Source organism: Mustela erminea, chromosome 11, assembly GCF_009829155.1.
Source record: "Mustela erminea isolate mMusErm1 chromosome 11, mMusErm1.Pri, whole genome shotgun sequence".
Taxonomy (NCBI): Eukaryota; Metazoa; Chordata; class Mammalia; order Carnivora; family Mustelidae; genus Mustela; species Mustela erminea.
The window spans coordinates 60,708,246-60,729,503 of NC_045624.1; the positions used below are offsets into that span (position 1 = coordinate 60,708,246).

The 21,258-nt window shown below is 35.4% G+C and overlaps 1 long non-coding RNA gene across 1 annotated transcript; it reads right to left on the reverse strand.

The window, feature by feature from the left end:
- Positions 1-345: 345 nt before the first annotated feature.
- Positions 346-20,005, reverse strand: LOC116569367. The gene is made up of 3 exons (XR_004277000.1): positions 19,990-20,005; positions 18,856-18,857; positions 346-453 (listed from the first exon to the last, which is right to left on the reverse strand). It is a non-coding gene; the product is annotated as an uncharacterized LOC116569367 (long non-coding RNA).
- Positions 20,006-21,258: the final 1,253 nt, after the last annotated feature.

The following is a 21,258-nucleotide window of genomic DNA, read 5'->3' on the forward strand; positions in this document are numbered from 1 at the left end:
TAGCAGCCATGTCCACAATAGCCAAATGATGGAAAGAGACCAGATATCCATCAACAGATGAATGGATAAAGAAGATGTGGTGAATACACACACACACACACACACACACACACACACACACACACACACACGAATATTACTCAACCATCAAAAAGAAGGAAATCATGCTATTTGCAATGACGTGGATGGAACTAGAGGGTATTATACTAAGTGAAATAAGTCAATCAGAGAAAGATAAATACCATGTGATTTCATTCATATGTGGTATTTAAGAAAAAAGATAAACATAGGGGAAGGGAAGAAAAAAATAAAAGACAAACACAGAGAGGGAGAGAAAAACAGAGAGGGAGACAAACCATGAGATTCTTAACTATAGGAAACAAACCAAGGGTTGCTGGAGGAGAGGTTGGTGGGGGGTATGGGATAACTGGGTAATGTGCATTAAGGAAGGCACTTGAATTAATGTGCACTGGGTGTTATATGCAACTGATGAATCACTATATTCTACCTCCAAAACTAATGATACAGCATATGTTAATTAAATTAAATTTAAATTTAAAAATTTTAAAAAGTAATGTCTCCCTCTGTTTTTATAGACTCTTGATCCTGCTACCATTCATAAGATCTAGAAGCCAGTTGAGGATATATACTATCTTCAGCCTTTAACTGTAGATTTTCCATGGGCAGGCACCTGTCCACCTGTTATAGGACTCATTTAAGCCTGGACCTCTACCACCCCAGAGACCTTCTGCAATATTCAGGTTATAAGGAATAGGTAAAGGACCCTAGTTGTTCTTCTGATCTCCTCCAAGAAATTGAAATCAATGTCCAGGACCATGTTCCCAGTGTGGACTACAAAAAGGGGAGATGTAAAGCATTATAGTAAATAAAAATCACCTTTAGAGACAATAATGAGTTAAACACTATATCCTTTAATGATAAAAAAACCAGAATTCCTCATTGGTAACAAGCCAGAAGAAAATCAACATCACACAGCAAAGGTCTGTCCAGTGCAACTACACACCTTCCTACTGACTGTTGCTCTTACTGCTGGCCTGGGTGCTTTTACTGGTTTGCAGTCCAGAAGCCCAAACCCTCCAAGTAAGCCACTTTTCCAATCAAACTTGGCAAATGCTGAGGCCTACATGCCATTGAATTTGACTAATGCAAGTTCAAAGACCTCACTGGGTTGCCTGCCAGCAACTGAACCAATAACTGAGGCAAAGGGTCCATAATAATTGGTTAAATTGGGGCACCTGCCTACAAACTAATTCTGGAGCTCTAAGCTCAGCCAGGGACATTCTCATGGCCAAATAACCAACATGGATCTAACTTGGGCAATACGATTTAAACTTGTTTTCAGCAGAAACCCTCTCATCAGCAATCTAGGCAAAACCTTGATCTATTAAGAGCTTTCAGAATTGGCCCCCTTTCTTTAGGGCTTTAACTGTACCAGCTGGGCTCTGGTGATTTGATCCAGTTATGGCAGTATCACTGCTGTACATCACTTCTGTCAGCTTTGCATATCCCAAGCCCCTTGACTTAAAAGATAATTTTAAACAAGCTCCCATGAAAATGTTACCTTTAAATTGCACAGGGGCTCTGCCTCCTTATAATACCATAGAGCCACCAAAACATGATCTACATCAACCCAGGTGGATACCCACTTGTGAAGAGTAAATAATTTAGTCCAATAGCCCAGACAACATCATCTCATTCCAAGACCTTGCCATGGAGATGACTTCACCATCTGAATCAGAGATAACTTTACCCTAACAACGAGACTAACATCCCAGTAAGGTGAATGGGCTCTCTTCTAAGGCACTGATGAATTGGACATGGGACATTTATTGCTTTTGCTTTTCTGCCTTTGATATTAAGAATTCTATCATACTTCCTGGGCTTGCTCCTTGCTTAATCTATGCTCCTGCTCTTTGCCAATATATGCATCTCTACACAGTCATGCCTAAAGGGAAATCTTGCAGAGGTTACTACTGTCTGTGCCATACTAAAAATTAATGGAGATTATTGCTTCCCCCAGAAGGCAACTTCCTCATATTGATACTGCCCTCAGCCCCCTAGAGACCATATCTCCCACTTCCTAGTGCTTTTTCCTTCTCTCCTCATTTAACTTGTTGCCAGACCCTCTGCCTTGTGTCTCTGACCATGACCACCATAACCATTCCTTCCCCTTAGTTAGAAACAAAAACTGCTAATCTTTACATATATTTCACTGAACTTTTAGTTCATCCCCTCCAACAGTGTAACTGCTAGATTTGCCACCTTGAGTCAAGGAGTACACCAGGTTATTGTCATAAAAAAGATAACTCACACCTTTAACACACAGTTCTACCATGATACTGTTAGAGACTCTAAGCACTTTCAAATTTGTTTTCCTAGCTAATGTCATATAAATAAGAAGTGTGGTTATGGGGTCAGCCTACGAGGACTCCTTATAATTGTTTTCCTCCTTTTAACTTTCCATAATAAAATGTTTTTCTCTGCCTTTTAGGACAATTTATACCCTCTTCCCTAAAATTAATCTTCTCTACTATTTGAGCCATGCAAATACTCCAAACAATTAAACCCCAAACTGATACCAAGACATCCAACGGTCAATTATAATATAGCTTGTTTGTTTGTTTGCTTGTTTTGAAATGCTATTGTGACCAGTTTTAAGGGTTCAGTTAGAGATCAGTTAGTTCCCCTTCTTGAGCAGCTGATTAAGTCCTTACCCCAACCACTTCTTTTACCTGACTCTCAAGCTCTGCGCCACTGTGTACTCTCCCAAACTGACCTAGGGCCAGACATCAAACAATTAAAAATAGTCCCTAAATCTCAAAGACCCCAAATTTATATAAATTATCCAATCCACAGAAATCTCATGAAACCTAGCTAACCTTACCCCTTTGCCCTATATAAGTTGCCCTATTTGGCTCTAGCTTGCTGTTATCCTGTACCCAGATAGAATTCCCTAGATGGTCCTGGCTTCTCTCATTTGTGATTATAAGTAACAAAGAATTATAACTTTCATCTATCTGAATGTCGGTATGTTGTGCTTTGCTATCACAAAGAATCCTTATATCTCATAAAATACTTCCTGGGCCATCTCCAAACTCAATTCAGCTTCATCTAGGTCATTCCATACCCACAACTAAGGGTATCTCAGTAAAACTACACAAAAAGTCCTCCCTCTGTCACCCAGGCTACTTACCAGGTTTTCTTAGAGGAGGTTTTTCCTGGGACTGAAAAGATAATCTCCCACGCCCTCTAATGTATGAGAACAAGTTTCCTGGCTTAGATATATCTTGGTGGTTCTAAACCCCAACTAGTATGTAATCCAGTCTTGGCTTCTGGTCTGTGCAGTGGAAAAGCAAACACCTGGTATCTGTCATTTTCTTTCCATGGTGTCTCTATATCTCCATCTTTCTGTCTCTGTTTCTGTCTCTATCTTACCTGCCTTGCTATTACTACCAACCTCCTACCCCCAGAAGTGGGAGGCTTTTCTCTTTTCACGTAACTTTGGTATTGATCACAAAAATGTATCTTTAGGAATCACATGGCTACAATATTATAGCTATTTGAAAGAGAAATGTTTAAAGCTCAAACTGGTCAAAGAGAACCAACTTGAAGTAAGCATTGTATTAATGGCAACTTTCAGTGTATCCTCTTTTGAGCAATTCCATCATCTTATAAGGACATCTCTTGTCCTAAGTGAAACCTGAAGGTATTGGAAGAGTGGTCCATATTCATACCAATATTTTTTCTCTGATAAAGACAAGAAGCTAACTAATTCTAAAACTTTGATTGAAAAAAACATTTTTTTATCCTAAAGGTTATTTCCTTTGGCTGAGCAGGTAGATTTTGAAGGAACTCACGAAGAATATTGAGGAAGTCAGGCAAATCAGCCAAAATAACTGGAATACCATTGGACAAGAAATACTTCAGGCAGATAATTTTCATATCAAATTTGAATGACTGGAAGTTCTCCTTTCTTTCCCCTAGAGGACATGTTAATAAGCAGTGAAAATTTTCAAACTATCTAGTAAATCTTCAATACAGATAAAATAAATTTTTAAAGAGCTGAAAGTTGATTGTTTTTTTATTAAAAAAATTTTAAAAACAGGTTTGTTAAAGTATTAGCAAACCATAACAAATGCTAAGACCAAGTTCCTAAAGATCTCCATTCAAGAATTTGGAGTTTGGTGCTATAATTAATCTCCTGTATCCGGCATTCCAAATATTAAACACATCATGAACTTAGTTTAAAACTTTAAAACATATCACAGGATAATTCTTAATAGATTCCTGGAAACAAGTTGGATTTGTCCACTTATGTATATAAAATATGTCATAGTGAAAATAACCACCTAGGAAATCATGCTTCTCTCTGAAATCTGTGGCTACATCACAGGTTTATGTGACTATCTAAATCTCTTGTAACCCATGTAGGATTATGTTGAAATGCATTTCCAGAGAAGATGTTTACATAACCACATGTTCCCTATAAATTGGCACAGAAAAAAATTCATATGGCATCCAATAGAGATTTACTTTAAAAGTTTAACTTTGAAATATTTCTGAACTCTAAGTAAAAATGAAAAAGACTAGAGAACAGACCAATTTACCTGCAGCATCTCAGTGGAAGAGTTTTTGCTTATAACTTGAATTCATTGGTCTTTTGCAAATTGGATAGCGATTATAAGCTTCTCCATGAACACAGAATTATTTCTAATCAAAGAATTTGCAAATATTTATAACCAGTAGCTCTGATTGGAAGATAAGGTAGTGGGTTTCAGAGTGCAATCTGTAAAATTCTGATTAAATTGAGAAAAAAAATCTCATATTAGTCCTGTTTGTGGAGCCTCTAGTTACTTATTCTCCCTTGGATTCTTTCTAGCTAACTGAATGTGGTTATAATTTCAAGAATGCAAGACTTTGGGACGCCTGGGTGGCTCAGTTGGTTAAGCAGCTGCCTTCGGCTCAGGTCATGATCCCAGCGTCCTGGGATTGAGTCCCACATCGGGCTCCTTGCTCCGCAGAGAGCCTGCTTCTCCCTCTGACTCTGCCTTCCACTCTGTCTGCCTGTGCTCGATCTCGCTCGCTCTCTCTCTGACAAATAAATAAATAAAATCTTTAAAAAAAAAAAAAAGAATGCAAGACTTTAATCCAATATTACATAATGTTTATTGTGAGTACTATTTTTTTATAGAAATCTATAAGAAGGGAAGAATCTTCCCTTACCATCAAACTATTCCTTGTAAGGTTTGTTTTTTGCCCTTGAATATAGAATGACATAAAAAAAATTGCCAGAGGTACTTCATACCTGAGCTATATTGCATTCCATTATTAAAAACAATTACACAAATTTATTTCTTTCAATTTATAAATTAACAAATGTTGCTTCAATTACTTTGAATGCAGACAATGAGATAGTCTAGGCAGTCCTGACTATTGTCATTTTTATAGAAAACTAAACAGATTAACATGAAATTAACAGGTTCCAAAGATCACAGACCTGATCTCTGATGGAACCAAAAAATATAATTTAAATTTTATAGACTCCCATTTCACCCTTCTTGCCTACTCTGCTATCTTTTCTTAAGACCCCTACTGTAGCATCATGAATATATCACTTTAAGCTTGTCTGTCTCTCTTCTGTCTCATATATATTGACATATATATGTCAATATTCCTCCAGATACAGACAAACATATATATTTTATATATGCGAAGCAAAATGTGAGAAAATAGTTAATCCTTCATTTATAGTTCTCTAAGAATGAACTATAAAAGGTGGTAGAATTCACAGAGGTCTGCAGAGGTAGTCATTCAAGGTTCAACTGCTGTAGCAACATCATCACAGAAAGCATGAGTTCTTCATCCCCATCTGGTGCTTTTACACTATTCTGTTCACTTCTTGTTTTCCAGTATTATTGCAAGCCATTATTAGGTTCACTCTTTTTCTCTAAATCCCTTATTGTTTATGACCTTTCAAACTCTATGGCCAGAATTAGTGTATTTGTTTTATATATTATGTTGGAAAAGATAGACCACATGAAACACCTCCATTTCACCGTAAAATATGGTGGCCCAGTACAAAAGCGTAAGCTGCACAATGAACTGTAACCCTCTTGGGAAAGAACTGAAGGCTACTCAGGTATTAAACAATGATCTCTAAAGTATATTTTATTAGTAAATTATTATTATAATTATGCTGTGTGTATAATGATCAACCCCCAAATCTATAGGGCTTATTAATTGTCATTAATATTTGTGCCAGCTGGGGCTAACTGATGTGGGCTGAGCTCAGCTGGCAAGCTGTTCTTTTCACTGCTGATTAATGGGCTTGAGCAAGTGGCTCTGTTCCAGGTGCTTCTCATTGCCTTTGTACCAGTTGTCTACCTGAGGGGGAGTCCCTTAATGACAGTGGCAGAGGTGAGAAAGAACAACCCTAACTGCACAAGCTTGTTTCAAGCCTCTACTTGCTTCACATCTCTTAAATCCATTGGATAAAGAAGTCACGTGGCTGCGCCCAAAGTCAAGGGACTGCGATGGCTATACTGCCAGCAATGCCAGTGAGTTCCTTCACAGCAGAATGAATGGATGTATAATCCTATTACTGGGAGGGAGTGAAGAGTTAGACAAATAATCCATTCTATCATATACACAGAGGAGATTTAAGTTCAGATATAAATCACTGAGTTTTGATCACTGAACTGCTCCTCCATATTCTGAGAGTTATTTTTCCACTAAGCAAAAGAAAAATCAATTTTCTTATGATATCTTTTAATGGTTACAAAATGAACTCAACAACGTCTAGATTCTTTTTTTTTTTTTTAAAGATTTTATTTATTTGACAGAGAGAAATCACAAGTAGGCTGAGAGGCAGGCGGAGAGAGAGATAGAGAAGCAGGCTACCCGCTGAGCAGAGAGCCTGATGTGGGGCTCAATCCCAGGACCCTGAGATCATGACCTGAGCAGAAGGCAGAGGCTTAACCCACTGAGCCACCCAGGCACCTCCAACTTCTAGATTCTTGATGTCAACAGAGTTCCTGGATTTACCTAGTTTTGTCAGAATGCATTAGTCTTATACTGGAATGGTGGTAATCTCACAATATCTTATTTCTGACAAAATTTGATTTTAGCCATGTCAATTTTGTAGGCTGCATCTGCAAACTGAATGAAATTTACTTATAAATGTCCACTACAATTCTCCATGCTAGCCTCTTTAGACAGGAAAATACTCCCTGTGGCACTTGTAAAAGAAAAATTGCACAGGATCAGTTAAGCAGGCAAGATTCAAGATTGTTGTACGAGAGGAGAGAGAATGAACTTAACACCTTTAATAATTACATTTCAAAAGGATGGATTCCAGGTCCTTGAGAAAGACATTTCTAGGTTGTAAAACAGGTAAGATCCTGTGGGAAGATTTACATCTCAAAGAAGCAGAGGAAGATTGGGCAAGTTTTTTTTACAAGTTTTCTGAAATAAATGCTCTAAGAAGAAGGAAGTTAGAAACCTATGGTTGGAAGAAACCTGTCTAAAATTTAATCACACTCGGAGGACATTAAGTCTGTCCTGCTTACCCCAGGGTTTGGCTAAGAAGAGAAAGAAGACCAAAGAATGGAAGCAGAATATAACAAATCAGAGGCTCAAGATCCCAGTATTTTTGTTTCCTGTACCTGTTATATTTATAGGAAATACATAACAATTCTGTAATTTAGAGTAGCTGTCTAAAAAATATATATATATATATATACACAGTTTTGAGTTAAATCAGTCTTTTCATTCAATGATTTTTTTAATTCATGCCCTAGTGCAAAAAGCTGCCTAAAAAAGTAAATAAAAGCATACATTTCAATTTGGGGAATCTGAAAATTCAAAAATTCTTTCCCTTCATCTTTACATCTGAATTTTGAACTACCTGGAAAAAAATGAAGACAAATTATATAAGGCAGATAAGATGAATTATTAAGACTCTGGGAGAGGTATGTTATATCTACAAGCAACTGAGCTTTCTAATTCTCAACCCCAGAACTTAGAAAGACTCTCCACCAAGGAACAGAGATGGCCTCCATGATTTATGACACTGAAGAGTCAAGTAGAATGTGCATCCACCTTGTAAAGACCAAAGAAGGGGTGAGACTAATCATGTTTGTCACTGTTCCAAATTAGCCAATCATATGAAGTCAATCATCCTCCCCCGCAGAAATGGAAATGAGGAGATTGAGCAGCACCTGGGAAATTTAACAAGGAGAATTCACTCCACATGAAGGGAACCATCAAGGGAGGAACTGAAATGCTCACTACCATCACTTGACTTACTACCAAATGCTACTGGATCTTAATTTGTAGAATATATACATATATATATATATATATATATATATATATATATATATACACACACACACACATATAATTGAAATGGGTTTGATTTATATGCTTACTTGCTCCTAGTCCTAATGTGTTACCCCCTGTGTACATGCCCATATCTTTTGGGAAAAATAAGATTTTTGAAAATACATGTGGAGTATATTTCATTAGTTGTCCTTTATCATGTCATTTTCCTTTCCAAGGGAGTAATTAGACTTAATTTTAACCTAATCAAATCCTAACTTGGAAGATGAATCTGCTGAAAAAAGTTTACAGTTAAATACATAACTCTATCCATTTACTGTTTTGCATTTGTTGTACCATAACTATTCTGCTTTTTATTCCATTGAAATATTTAGAATAGATGGTGCCGTTGGTAAAATATTTGATTATTAAATGAAAATAATCATGGATATGTCCTTAGGTATATTAAATATAAGTAATCTAGAGTTTTCTCAGATCATCACTGAAATACTGGGACATGATGAAAAATAACTTGAAGCATCCTATAGTTATAATTTAGAATTTGTAACACTTCAGTGAAATAGAAATTTTAAAAAAGTGATTTTCTCTCAGATATGATATTTCTTATGTAGTGAGTAAAACAGCCAGGCAACAGCAACTTTTAGGAGTTAAGTCCAGGCATTTAGAAAATCTACATCATCCATATAAGTTTTCAAGGAGAAAAAAATAAAGGTTGAGTGGGCTTTCAGACAGAGTCAAGAGCAGACACTGTTCTTGGTTGTAAACCATCATTAGTTTAACAATACTAGAGAAAACGAATATCCAAAATGTATCATAAAGAGTGTTGTCTATATGGGAACAGATGAGTGCCACTGAAGTGAAAACAGAGGGTCGAGGGTGAATAAGGAGGCCCTGTTGGAAAGTCACATGCTGTTAGTGAATCCATAAAGTGTTAGAAGAGATGGAGCATGGAGTTTGATATTATTTCTGAAGTTGTGTACTGGATATCAGTAATAGACATCTAGATGTATATCTATGTCCACATGTATTTCTGTAGCTATATTTATGTCTATACCCATACTTATCTGCATATCTATACTTTTGTATTTATACAGGCATATTTTGTAACAGGCAAGTGGTTTTTTTTGGCACTTTGATTTTGCACAGCATTATTAAAATGGTTTTTCTCATAAAGTGAGCACATCCATAAATCTTTTCTAAAATTCACATAATATCCAGCATTTGAGTGAAGAAAAGTGTTACCTCTGATGGTATATATTTGTTTTCTCAATGAGAAAATATGGATTTATGTCAGCTCCCTAGTTGCTCTTATTTAGATTATTAATATTACCTTGAAAATGGTGCTCAGTAAATATCATCTGTGCCACAATCACCTGGTTCGTTTCATCATATCTATATTCACTGTTTCAATTTTAATTTGCTATGAAAAAGTGGGAAGCTCACATTGGCAGGGTTTTAGTAGTGCTATTTTAACCACAAACACATTGCATGATTAGTCATCACAGTGAGTCTTGCACCCTAAGGTGAGATATCTTTTGGCTGGACCTTCCTAGGCATTGGCATCCTAATCATTTGTGTTGCTTGCTGTTAACAAGAAGGAGTTGTATATCCTCCACTGACCAGTGTGAGACGACTGAACAAATCATGTTCAAGTTTTCCATTCTTCAGCTTTTTATAACAATAAGGAGAAATATCACTTTCTCATAGAAAATATATTTTTGTAGTTAAATATGTAAAATTAAGTTAAAAAAAGAAAACTGAAAAGTCACTGGCATATGGCTCATTAGTGATGTAAAATCAGGTGTTTCAAAAGCTCAGTATCATATTGTGAAGAAGATGGTATCTTAATAAAGAAAAGAACAATGTTAACTGACCCAGCTGGAAAGTACATTCTAGAGGACATCTTGATATTTAGAAAACTATTTTGACTTTTCAGTTACTATTAACTCCTCTGTGAGCTAGAGCTTTGAATCTGACTTTCCCATCAAAATGTTTAAAAAGCATTTTTGATGATTAAGAAAAAAATCTATAACTGATAGATCAAGAGCAACTTTATATTAGACTGTGGTGTCTGACCAGATGTAATAATGATCCCTTACAATTAAATGTCTGTTTGCAGTTTTAAAGTAGTCTACATATGTACGTGTGTGTGTGTGTGTATATATATGTGTATGTGTATATATATACACATACATACACACATATATATATATTTATACATATAATTTATTAATAACATATCTACTTGGGTAATTTAACTTCAATATTATAATCATGAAACCAATGCAATAAGATAGTCAATGTTTGGATTATTTGTGATACTTGACAGGAGGGCTCAGAAAGTTGAAATGACATATGTAAGTATACAAAATAAATAATAGAACTGATAACTGATAACATTATCTCAAAGTTCCCAGTCTTTTTTTACATTAATATGTTCTTGCCCTATTAACTACCTACTTGTCTTTCATCTACCAGGAATTTATTGAGTATTCGTAATGTGTAACCCATCGTTTGCGGAAAAACAAAGACAAAACATGATGCTTATCTTCAAAGAAACTTATTAAAGTAATTTATTTGGGGCCATTGTTATTAGAAGAATATGAACATCTGGAATGACTGGTGTGAAAATAGAGAAATGCACCAGTGAAAGTGATGGTTTACGGGAGGAAATAGTAATCTCTGGACGGCTGGAATAAGATTTTTCAGAGGCAAGGCCATTGAATGAGGTGTTGAAGGATGCGAAGATGTTTCCTTTATGAAGGAAAGCAGAAGGCTTTTCCATTTACACCAGAATCAGGATGGTTTTATGAAGCAGCCTGGGGTCTACAGAGCTGTCAGTAATTCTCTGGCTGGCTGGACAAATAGGAAGAGGCTGGTAATGAAGGCCCTTCTCTTTTAGAAATTATTTAGACAGCAATATGCTCGGAGGATTTCAGAACTAGAGGAGATCATTGAGATCACAGAGTCCAATTTCTTTATTTTACCCGTGAGGAAATCTAAGCTCCTGGAAAAGAAAAAAAATAACCTGCCAAAGATTAAACTAGTTGGAAGACTGACAAAACTGAATCACTGAGCAGGGATTGGTTTACTCCAGTCTAAGAATCAGGCCTTTTTGTGCCTGCATATTTCTAAGGAGATGAGGAAAAACTGGATGAAGAAGACAATGTGTGTGAGGTAGAAGTTTTTAAAAATCCTACTGATTTTTAATTCTTGAGTCTTAGGGAAATAACCAGTTATTCTGCTTCAGGCTAAGTGGATTCTACTACACAGAGGACCAGTATATTAATATTTTTTGTATTTACACTAAAGAGATGGGGTAGCAGCTATTTAAAAGAGTACACTTCACCCCCACATTGGAAAAGAAAATCAAAAATTAACTCATGACTTAAAACTATTCCATTTCTAACCATCTCCTAATACCTTCAAGGGCAATTCAGTTGCTAGGAATTCTCAAGATGCCATTATTATCATTATGCTGAATTATTTACAAACTTGTATCAAAGCATCTGATTAAATTGCTTTGGTCTTATGTAAAATTCCTCTGATCTTTGGCAATCATTACTTATTTACAGCTTCCATAATTTCCCCCCTTTGCAAAAAAAAAGTTTCTTAACTATAGCTAAAAGGCACTATTTTGCTTTGACAGTGAAAACTATCTCTAAAATGAAAAAAGTTAAAACGAAAAACTATAGTCTCCAAGATTTAGAAGCAAGACTTTCTGTGAAAAGCAGATTATCTAAACAGTTTCTTTCCCTGAGAGAGATATTCATAATATTTACTGTAAAGTATAAATATTAGGTTTCTTGCTTCGTGTGAACTATTTGTAGGTATAGTAAATATAATTCTTTAAAAATAAAACTAGGATAATAGCAACAGTTAATGTTTACATTTACCAAAATCCATGTGAAGATTACTTTGACAAAATGTTAGAAAATTGAATAAAAATTTCCCATATGACTGGAAAAACAATTCAATGCGATTTTGAACTGAAATTGGCTGTAGTTTCATACTGTGGCTTTAAACAGAACAGGTCTATGTTTAACATAGATGTTTTTTTAAAACTTGGGGTTGAGTAAGTTTGTATAAGAAAAACTGATACTGAATGTCCTGGTTTACATATTGATCTGTAGCAACTAATTTGTCTTTAGCTTAGAATTATCTACTAGTCCCCTAGCAGCCTCAGGCAACACCATAGATAAATATCAATGAACTGTTTGCTTGTTTATTTGTATGTGTAGTTCACTGGTGTTGCTGAAGACTCAGTCTTTGTAAGATTAAATTTTTTAAAAATAATTAAATGAAAATATAAATGACAACTACAGTTTGGAATCTTTTACTCAAAGGGAAAACTATGTTTTTCAGGAAATTATTAGTCTCAGAAATTAAGATGTTTTTGCTGATTACTTTATATGTGTGATTTTTAGACCAGTAGGATACTACGTACAATAACATATTTTATTAACAATTGGCTAAACTGACGTTTGAATATTGGGAGATATGCTGAGGTTTTTGATAGGGATAATTAACAAAAGTAAGCAATAAACTACGAATCAAAGTCTACAAATACTGAGAACAGTGCCAAATGAGAGTTACACTGGAGCACTTTCTATTCCATTCCTCCTCTTTGCCTGGGAAGGAGACACATACCATGGGAGAACCAGCACACTGTTGGAAGCCACTGAATATAGATCCAGGTTTGCATTTAATTGGTAACCTCAATTTCAAATAATTGGATTGAACTCTCTGAGTATATCTCTTTCTCCATAATTTGGAGAATTCTACTTCTAATAATAGCTACTATCCTATGAAGTTGATAATCTTATTAGCTCCATTATAAAGATGAATAAACTGAGGCGCAGAATAAATGTTGACACTGGTTTTCATACTAAGGCTGAGCATGTGCTCTTAGACTCTCTGACATCCTGACATCCTGGAAGTGCTATTGACTTTCACTTGTTTGCTAATTATATATTATAAGAGCTTAGTGAATTACAAAAACACATTCCAAAGTATCACAGATTATTTTCTTATTTTTCTGGCAAGAAATGGCAAGATCATTTTGTTCATAAAAATCTGTATTTGAAGGGGTGATATCTGAGTGAAATCTATAGTCTAGTTAATTGTAGTGTGTCAGTGTCACTTCATTTTTCTATGAAACGTATTACTGCTGAAGAAGAAGGAAGGGTACATGGACTTTCTCTACTATTGTTTTTGCAACTTCTTGTGAGTTTATAATTATTTCAAAATAAAAGGTTTAAAAAGTAATCTGTTCCCACAGTGTCTTTTTAGAGAAATGCACAAGATATTCTATTGACGTATAGAAAAGAAAATGTTAGAACCTCTACTTCTATCTTTATGTTCCTTACCTATTCAAGAATTTTTTGTGTGTTTATCTTATAATGTGCATAGTGCACTGGAGAAAATATATGCAAATGTAGAACTTCATATATATTGTATATTCTTGATTATTTATTTTAAATAATATGGATGTGTTATGAAAAAATTTATAGACTTCTGGTTTAAGATAGGAGAAAGAACAGTTATTTGGAAGCCAGATTGGGATTAAAATTGAAGCTCTTGGGGGCGCCTGGGTGGCTCAGTGGGTTAAAGCCTCTGCTTTCAGCCCAGGTCATGATCCCAGCAGGGAGCCTGCTTCCCTTCCTCTCTCCCCTCCTCTCTCTCTGCCTGCCTCTCTGCCTACTTGTGATCTCTGTCTGTCAAATAAATAAATAAATAAATAATATTTTAAAAAATCTATATATCTGTATATCATATATATATATATATATATATATATATATATATATATATATAAACAGTACTTTTTGTGAAGTTTATGTGAGAAGATTTATGTTTTGTGCCCAGCATATAAGACTTCAATGGATGTTAGTTATCTTCTCCCTCCCTTTGAGAAAACTAAGTTTCCTACATATTTATTTGCCTCATCTCTCCTGTATAAAAAGGAGTTGGAGAACCTGGAGGTAATTAAAGAGGATTGTGTCTCTACAATATCTTTAAAATTAACTAAAATTTTCAAATAGCATGGAATTCCCACTTTGGGTAAATCATTATTCTTGGCCCAAGTTACAATGCCTTTGCATAGTCCTAATATCTTTCTCCTCAAAAAACAAAATTATTTTAAGGGGGGTAAAAAGAAAAATAAATAATTTTTTTGAAAGCTTTTCTTTTAGTTTTCCAATCTTACCATCTTATTTCAGAATGGCTGGAATTGATTGGGTACCATGTCACGTTCTAAAAGAGCTAAGCTTTATAATGTAATTGTATTTATATAATAACTCCTGTGCCAACTTTGAGCACTGACAAGTTGCTCTTCTAGGCTGATGAAGACAAAACTTCAAATTTGAATTCAGTATTTTCATCTCTTTCTTGTTTGTTCTAATAATTGAAAATTACTTAGTTTCATTTATCAAGTTAAGTACCAAATCAATTTTTGATGAAAATTTTCCAATCAATTGTACTGCTTTGGTGGAGAAAGGGACAGATTTTCTTAATATTGATATCCTCATAAAAATTATATGTGCCTTTTTTTTTCTTTTTGTATTTTTCCACAATCTTAGAGTTAGTTTGGAGGAGTATGAGTATATTCTCTGACCAATGAAGAGTGAGCAGAAGGAATGTGTGTCATTTCTGGGCTAAAGTCAATTGAAAGCTGTTGTGCTTTATTCTCCAGGCTCCTCTATAGCTGAAGAGGCCATGGTTTTCAGATGGCATGGTTACAAGAAGCAAGAGGACCTGCCGCCCATATCAAACATCATCTCAGGTAAGCTACTAAAATTTTAGAGTTTGATTTATGTGACAGCTAGCTACCTTGATTTACACAGTGTCTTGGCTGTTGTAAAACTTCTATTTTTGAGAAGCAAATTTTACAAACATTTGAGGACTGATTTTAGTTCCTTTCAAAGATTATAGTTAATTGTATGTTTTGCATTTTTTTATACTTAATTATATGTTAAGTGACACTTTTGTTTAAAAAAATAATGTTTTGAGTTAAGAATGTAATGAAAGCTAGGCTGGAGGGAGGAGGGATAATGGTGGAAGAGTAGGGGACCCATGTGCCAAATGGCTCCTGAATTCAGCTAGATATCTATCAAATCATTCTGAACATCTATGAATTCAACCTGAGATCTAAGAAAATAATTGCTGTAATTCTACAAATAGAAAATCAACGACTTTTTGCAAGCAGCTCGAAAAGTGTTCAGGGAACAAAAAGCCACACAGAGCAACCTGAAGCAGTTAACACTGAGTCTGGTCCCCTGGCAAGGGAACTCTACCCAGGCAGACACCTGAGATTCAGTGCAACAGTCCCCTCCCCCAGAAGACCAGCAGGAACACTAGTTGAATACCAAGTTTATGAATCACTCAGAACTGAAAAATTCCTGTGCTGGGGGAAAATAGTATATAAAATTAGAAGGTGTTTTGTTTTGTTTTTCTCATGAGTCTTTAGTCTTTCAGTTTAAAATGTTTTTTCTTTTCCCTTTTTTCTTTTCCCTTTTTTTTCCTTCTTGATTAATTTCTTATTTGATCAACTTTGTTTTTAAGTCTTTTTTTAAAATTTTCATTTTTATGCTTATATTGTATATATATATATATATATATATATATACACACACACTATATATACAATATATATATTCTTAATTTATATGTATATATGTTTTTTTCTTTCTTTACCATAATATACCCAGGATAAGGTGGATCATCCTGTTTTCTCCACCTGTGAGAGCATATTCTCTCTTTTTTCCCTTTTTTTTCTTCTCTTTTTTGATTTCTGACCTCTTCAGATTTTTATAGTGTATATTCTACCAAAGTTGTGGTTGATATTTTTTATTCTGTTCTCTCCTTCATCTATTCTCTGAAAAAAAATCACTAGAAGGAAAAATTCACAGCAAAAGAAAGAACCAGAGATAATTCTTTCTGCTATAGATCTAATTGTTATGGATATAAGGAAAATGTCAGAAATTGAATTCAGAATAAAGATTATAAAGTTACTAGCTGGGCTTGAAAGAAGCATCAAAGAAACTAGAGAATCTCTTAGTGCAAAACCAAAATCTAATTAGTACAAAATTAAAATGTTTTAACTGAGATGCTGTCTAAAATGGATGCTCTAAGAGCTAGAATAAATGAGGCAGAAGAGTCAGTGAAACAGAAGACAAAATGATGGAAAGGACAGAAGCTGAGGAAAAGAGAGAAAAACAACTAATAGACCATGAGGGGAGTCTTTGGGAAATCAACAATACGATAAAGCAAATCAATATTAGAATTATTGGGGTCCCAGTGGAAGAAAAAAGAGATGAACGTAAGGTACATTTGAGCAAATAATAGCTGAGAATTTCCCTAATCTGGGAAAGGAGGCAGGCATTCAAGTCCCAGAAGTCCAGAAAGTCCCCCTCAAAATCGATAAAAGTAGATCAATACCCCGACATAGAATAGTGAAACTTGCAAAGTTTAGATAAAGAGAAAATCCTGAAAGCAGCTCAAGACAAGAGGTCTTTAGCATACAACAGTAAGAACATTAGACTGACAGCAGACCTAACCACAGAGACCTGGCAGTCCAGAAAAAAGGACTGGCATGATATATTCATGATACAAAATGAGAAAAACATGCAGCCAAGAGCATGTTATCCAGCAAGACTGTCATTCAGAATGGAAGGGGTTTCAGGACAAACAGAAACTGGAGGGTTTATGTTCACTAAACCAGTGCTGCAAGAAATATGAAAGGGGATTATATATGCAAAGAGAGAACCCAAAACAACAGAGACAAGAAGAAAACAGAGAAAATCCACAGAAACAAGGACTTTACATGTAATACAATGGCACTAAATTCATATCTTTCAATAGTTACTCAGAATTTAAATGAGCTAAATTCTCCAATCAAATGATACAGGGTATTAGATGGATAAAAAAGCAGGATCCATCCATATGCTACCTATAAGAGACTCATTTTAGACCCAAAGACACTTCCATTTGAAACTTAGGGGGTGGAAACCATTTCTCATGTTAATGAACATCAACAGAAAGCTTGGGTAGCCATCCTTACATAAGACAAATGAGATTTTAAACCAAAGACTTTAGTAAGGGATGAAAAGAGATACTATGTCATACTTAAAGGGTCTATTCATCAAAAGACCTAAAATTATAAATATTTATGCTCCCAATTTGGGAGCAGTCAATTATATAAACCAATTAATAACAAAATTAAAGAAACACATTGATAATAATACAATAATAGTAGCAGACTTAAACCCCCACTCACAACAATGGACAGTTCATCTAAGCAGAAGATCAATAAGGAAACATGGCTTAAATGACACACTGGACCAGATGGACTTCACAGATAACTACAGAACATTCCATCCTAAAGCAACAGAATACACATTCTTCTCAAAGACACAAGGAACATTCTCTAGAATAGATCATATACTGGGTCTCAAGTCAGGTCCCAACTGGTACCAAAAGACTGGGATAATTCCCTCCATATTTTCAGACTACAATGCTTTGAAATGTGAACTTAATCAAAAGAAGAAATTTGGAAGGAATTCAAATACTTGGAAGTTAAAGGGCATCCTACTAAAGAATGAATGGGTCAACCAGGAGATTAAAGAAGAATTTTTAAAATTCCTAGAAACAAATGAAAATGAAAACACAACTGTTGAAAACTTTTTGGGATGCTGCAAAGGTGGTCCTAAAAGGTGGGATGTTCATAGCAATACAAATCTTTCTCAAAAAATTATAAAAACCTGAAATACACAAGCTAACCTTACACCTAAAGGAGCTAGAGAAAGAACAATAAATAAAGCCTAAATCAGGCAGGAGAAGAGAAATAATAAAAATTTGAGCATAAATCAATGAAACAGTAACCAAAAGAACAATAAAACAGATCGATGAAACTAGAAGCTTGTTCTTTGAAAGAATTAAGAAAATTGATAAACCCTTAGCCAGCTTATCAAAAAGAAAAGAGGACACAAATTAATAAAATCATGAATGAAAGAGGAGAAACCATGACAATACCAAGAAAATACAATTTTAAGAACATATTATGAGTAAAAAATATGCCAACAAATTAGGTAACCTGGAATAAATAGATGCATTCCTAGAAATGTATAAACTACCAAAACTGAAATAGGAATAAATAGAAAGAAACAGACCCATAACCTCAAGGAAAATGAAACATTAATCAAAAATTTTCCAACAAACAAGAGTCTAGGGCCAGATGGCTTCCCAGGGGAATTCTACCAAACATTTAAAGAACTAATAGCTATTCTTCTGAAGCTGTTTTAAAAAATAGAAAGGGAAGGAAAACTTTGAAATTCGTTCTATGAGGCCAGGATTACCTTGATCCGAAAACCAGACAATGACCCCACCAAAAAGGAGAATTACAGACCAATATCCCTGGTGAACATGGATGCCAAAATTCTCACTAAGATGCTAGTCAATAGGATCCAAGAGTACATTAAAAGGATTATTCACCACTATCAAGTGGGATTTATCCCTGGGCTGCAAGGATGGTTCAACATTTGCAAATCAATCAACGTGAGATGTCACATTAATTAAAAAAAAAAAAAGGACAAGAACCATATGATCCTCTCAGTTGACACACATCTCTAAAGACAAGGGAAACAAAGGCAAAAATAAAATATTGCGAGTTCATCAAGATAAAAAGCTTCTCCACAGCAAAGGAAACAGTCAACAAAATTAAAAGGCAACCTTCAGAGAAGATATTTGCAAATGACATATCAGACAAAGGACTAGGACCCAAGATCTATAAAGAACTTATCAAAAACAAATAATCCAGTCAAGAAATGGGGAGAGAACATTAACGGACATTTCTCCAAAGAAGACATACAAATGGCCAACAGACACATGAAAAAATGCTCCATATCCCTTGGCATCAAGGAAATAGAAGTCAGAACAACAATGAGATACCACCTCACCCCAGTCAGAATGGCTAAAATTAACAAGTCAGGAAGCTGCAGACATTGGTGAGGTTACTGAAAAAGGGGAACCCCCTTACACTGTTGGGAAAGGCAAGATGGTGCAGCCACTCTGGAAAATAATATGGAGGTTCCTAAAGATGTTGAAAAGAGAGTTACCCCATGACTCAGCAACTGCACTGCTGGATATTGACCTAAAAAATACAGAAGTAGTGAAATGAAGAGGCTTATAGCAGCAATCTCCAAAATAGTCAAACTGCAGAAAATGCTGAGATGTCCATCAACAGATGAATGGATAAAGAAAATGTGGTATATATGTATACAATGGACTACTACTCAGCCATCAGAAATGATGAATATTTACCATTTACATCAACATGGATGGAATTGAAGGGTATTACACAGAGCAAAATAAGTCAATCAGAGAAAGACAATTATCATATGGTTTCACTCATATGTGGAATATAAGAAACAATGCAGAGGATCATAGGGGCAGGAAGGGAAACAGAATGGGAAGTCATCAGAGAGGGAGACAAACCATGAGAGACTCTCAACGTTAGGAAACAAACTGAGGGTTGCTGGAGGGGAGGTGGGTGGGGAGATGGGGTAATTGGGTGGTGGGCATTAAGGAGGGCATGTGATGTGATGAACACTAGATGTTACATGCAACTGATGAATTATTGAGCTCTATATCTGAAACAAATAATGTACTATATATATATGTTGCCTAATTGAATTTAAATTAAAGAAAAGAATATAATGAAAACTGGACTATTTTTAAAATTTATTTTTAATCATCGGTTAAAAATGGTGTCACTCAAAACTCAACTCTATGTATAGCCCTTCTTGCTCTCAGAGACTTGCTAAAATTCTCCAGATCACCCAAACTGAGAACAGAGCATCACAACAAAGATTTTGTATATATTAGTTATTTTCCACTTAAGATGAATTACTTTCTTCAAATAAATACAAATCTATGGATGCTTTATAGCAAGCTTGATTTTATTTATTTGATAGAGAGGGCACAAGCAAGGGGAGAGGGCGAAACAGACTCCCACTGAGCAGGGAGCCCAATGTGGGGTTCAATCCCAGTACCCTAAGATCATGACCTGAGCTGAAAGAGACACTTAACTGAGTCACCCAGTGCCCCAACAAGCTTTATTTTTTAATAATGAGTAAATGAAAAGTCATCTTCACTTGTATATATGATATTAGCAGCTTTCTTTTCTTAAGATTTTATTTATTTAATTTAGAAGAGAGAGAAACTGCAAGAGAGAGCTTGTCAGAGGGGAGGGGCAGAGGGAGAGGGAGAACAGACTCCCCACTGATCAGGGAGCCTGATGCAGTGCTCCATTCCAGGAGCCTAAAATCATGACCTGAGCTGAAGGCAGACGCTTAACTGACTGAACCACCTAGGTGCCCTTACCAGTTTGCTGATGTGACCACCAAAGCTGTGGAATAAGTCTATTAAAAAATGTTCTCCAGGGGCACCTGCGTGGCTCAGTGGTTTAAAGCCTCTGCCTTCAGCTCAGGTCATGATCCCAGGGTCCTGGGATCAAGCCCCACATTGGGCTCTCTGCTCCGTGGGAAGCCTGCTTCCTCCTCTCTCTCTCTCTCTCTCTCTCTACCTGCCTCTCTGCCTACTTGTGATCTCTGTTTGTCAAGTAAATAAATAAAATCTTAAAAAAAAAAAAGTTCTCCAATAAGTTTAGTCGTATATTGTACTTGAAGACAAAATGTAATCTTTTTACACTATTATGAAAAAAATGCTACTTCTAAGTGAAAACAGCAAAATCTGTTCCCATCCCCAAAATCCACCCCAGGAAGTAAAAGTTTTCCACTTTTGAAATGTTGAAAAAGTTTTAAACATTTTTTTCAACAATGACAGGTAGAAATTGCTTTCTTAGGCAACTAAACAAAAAATATCTATTTTTTTCTC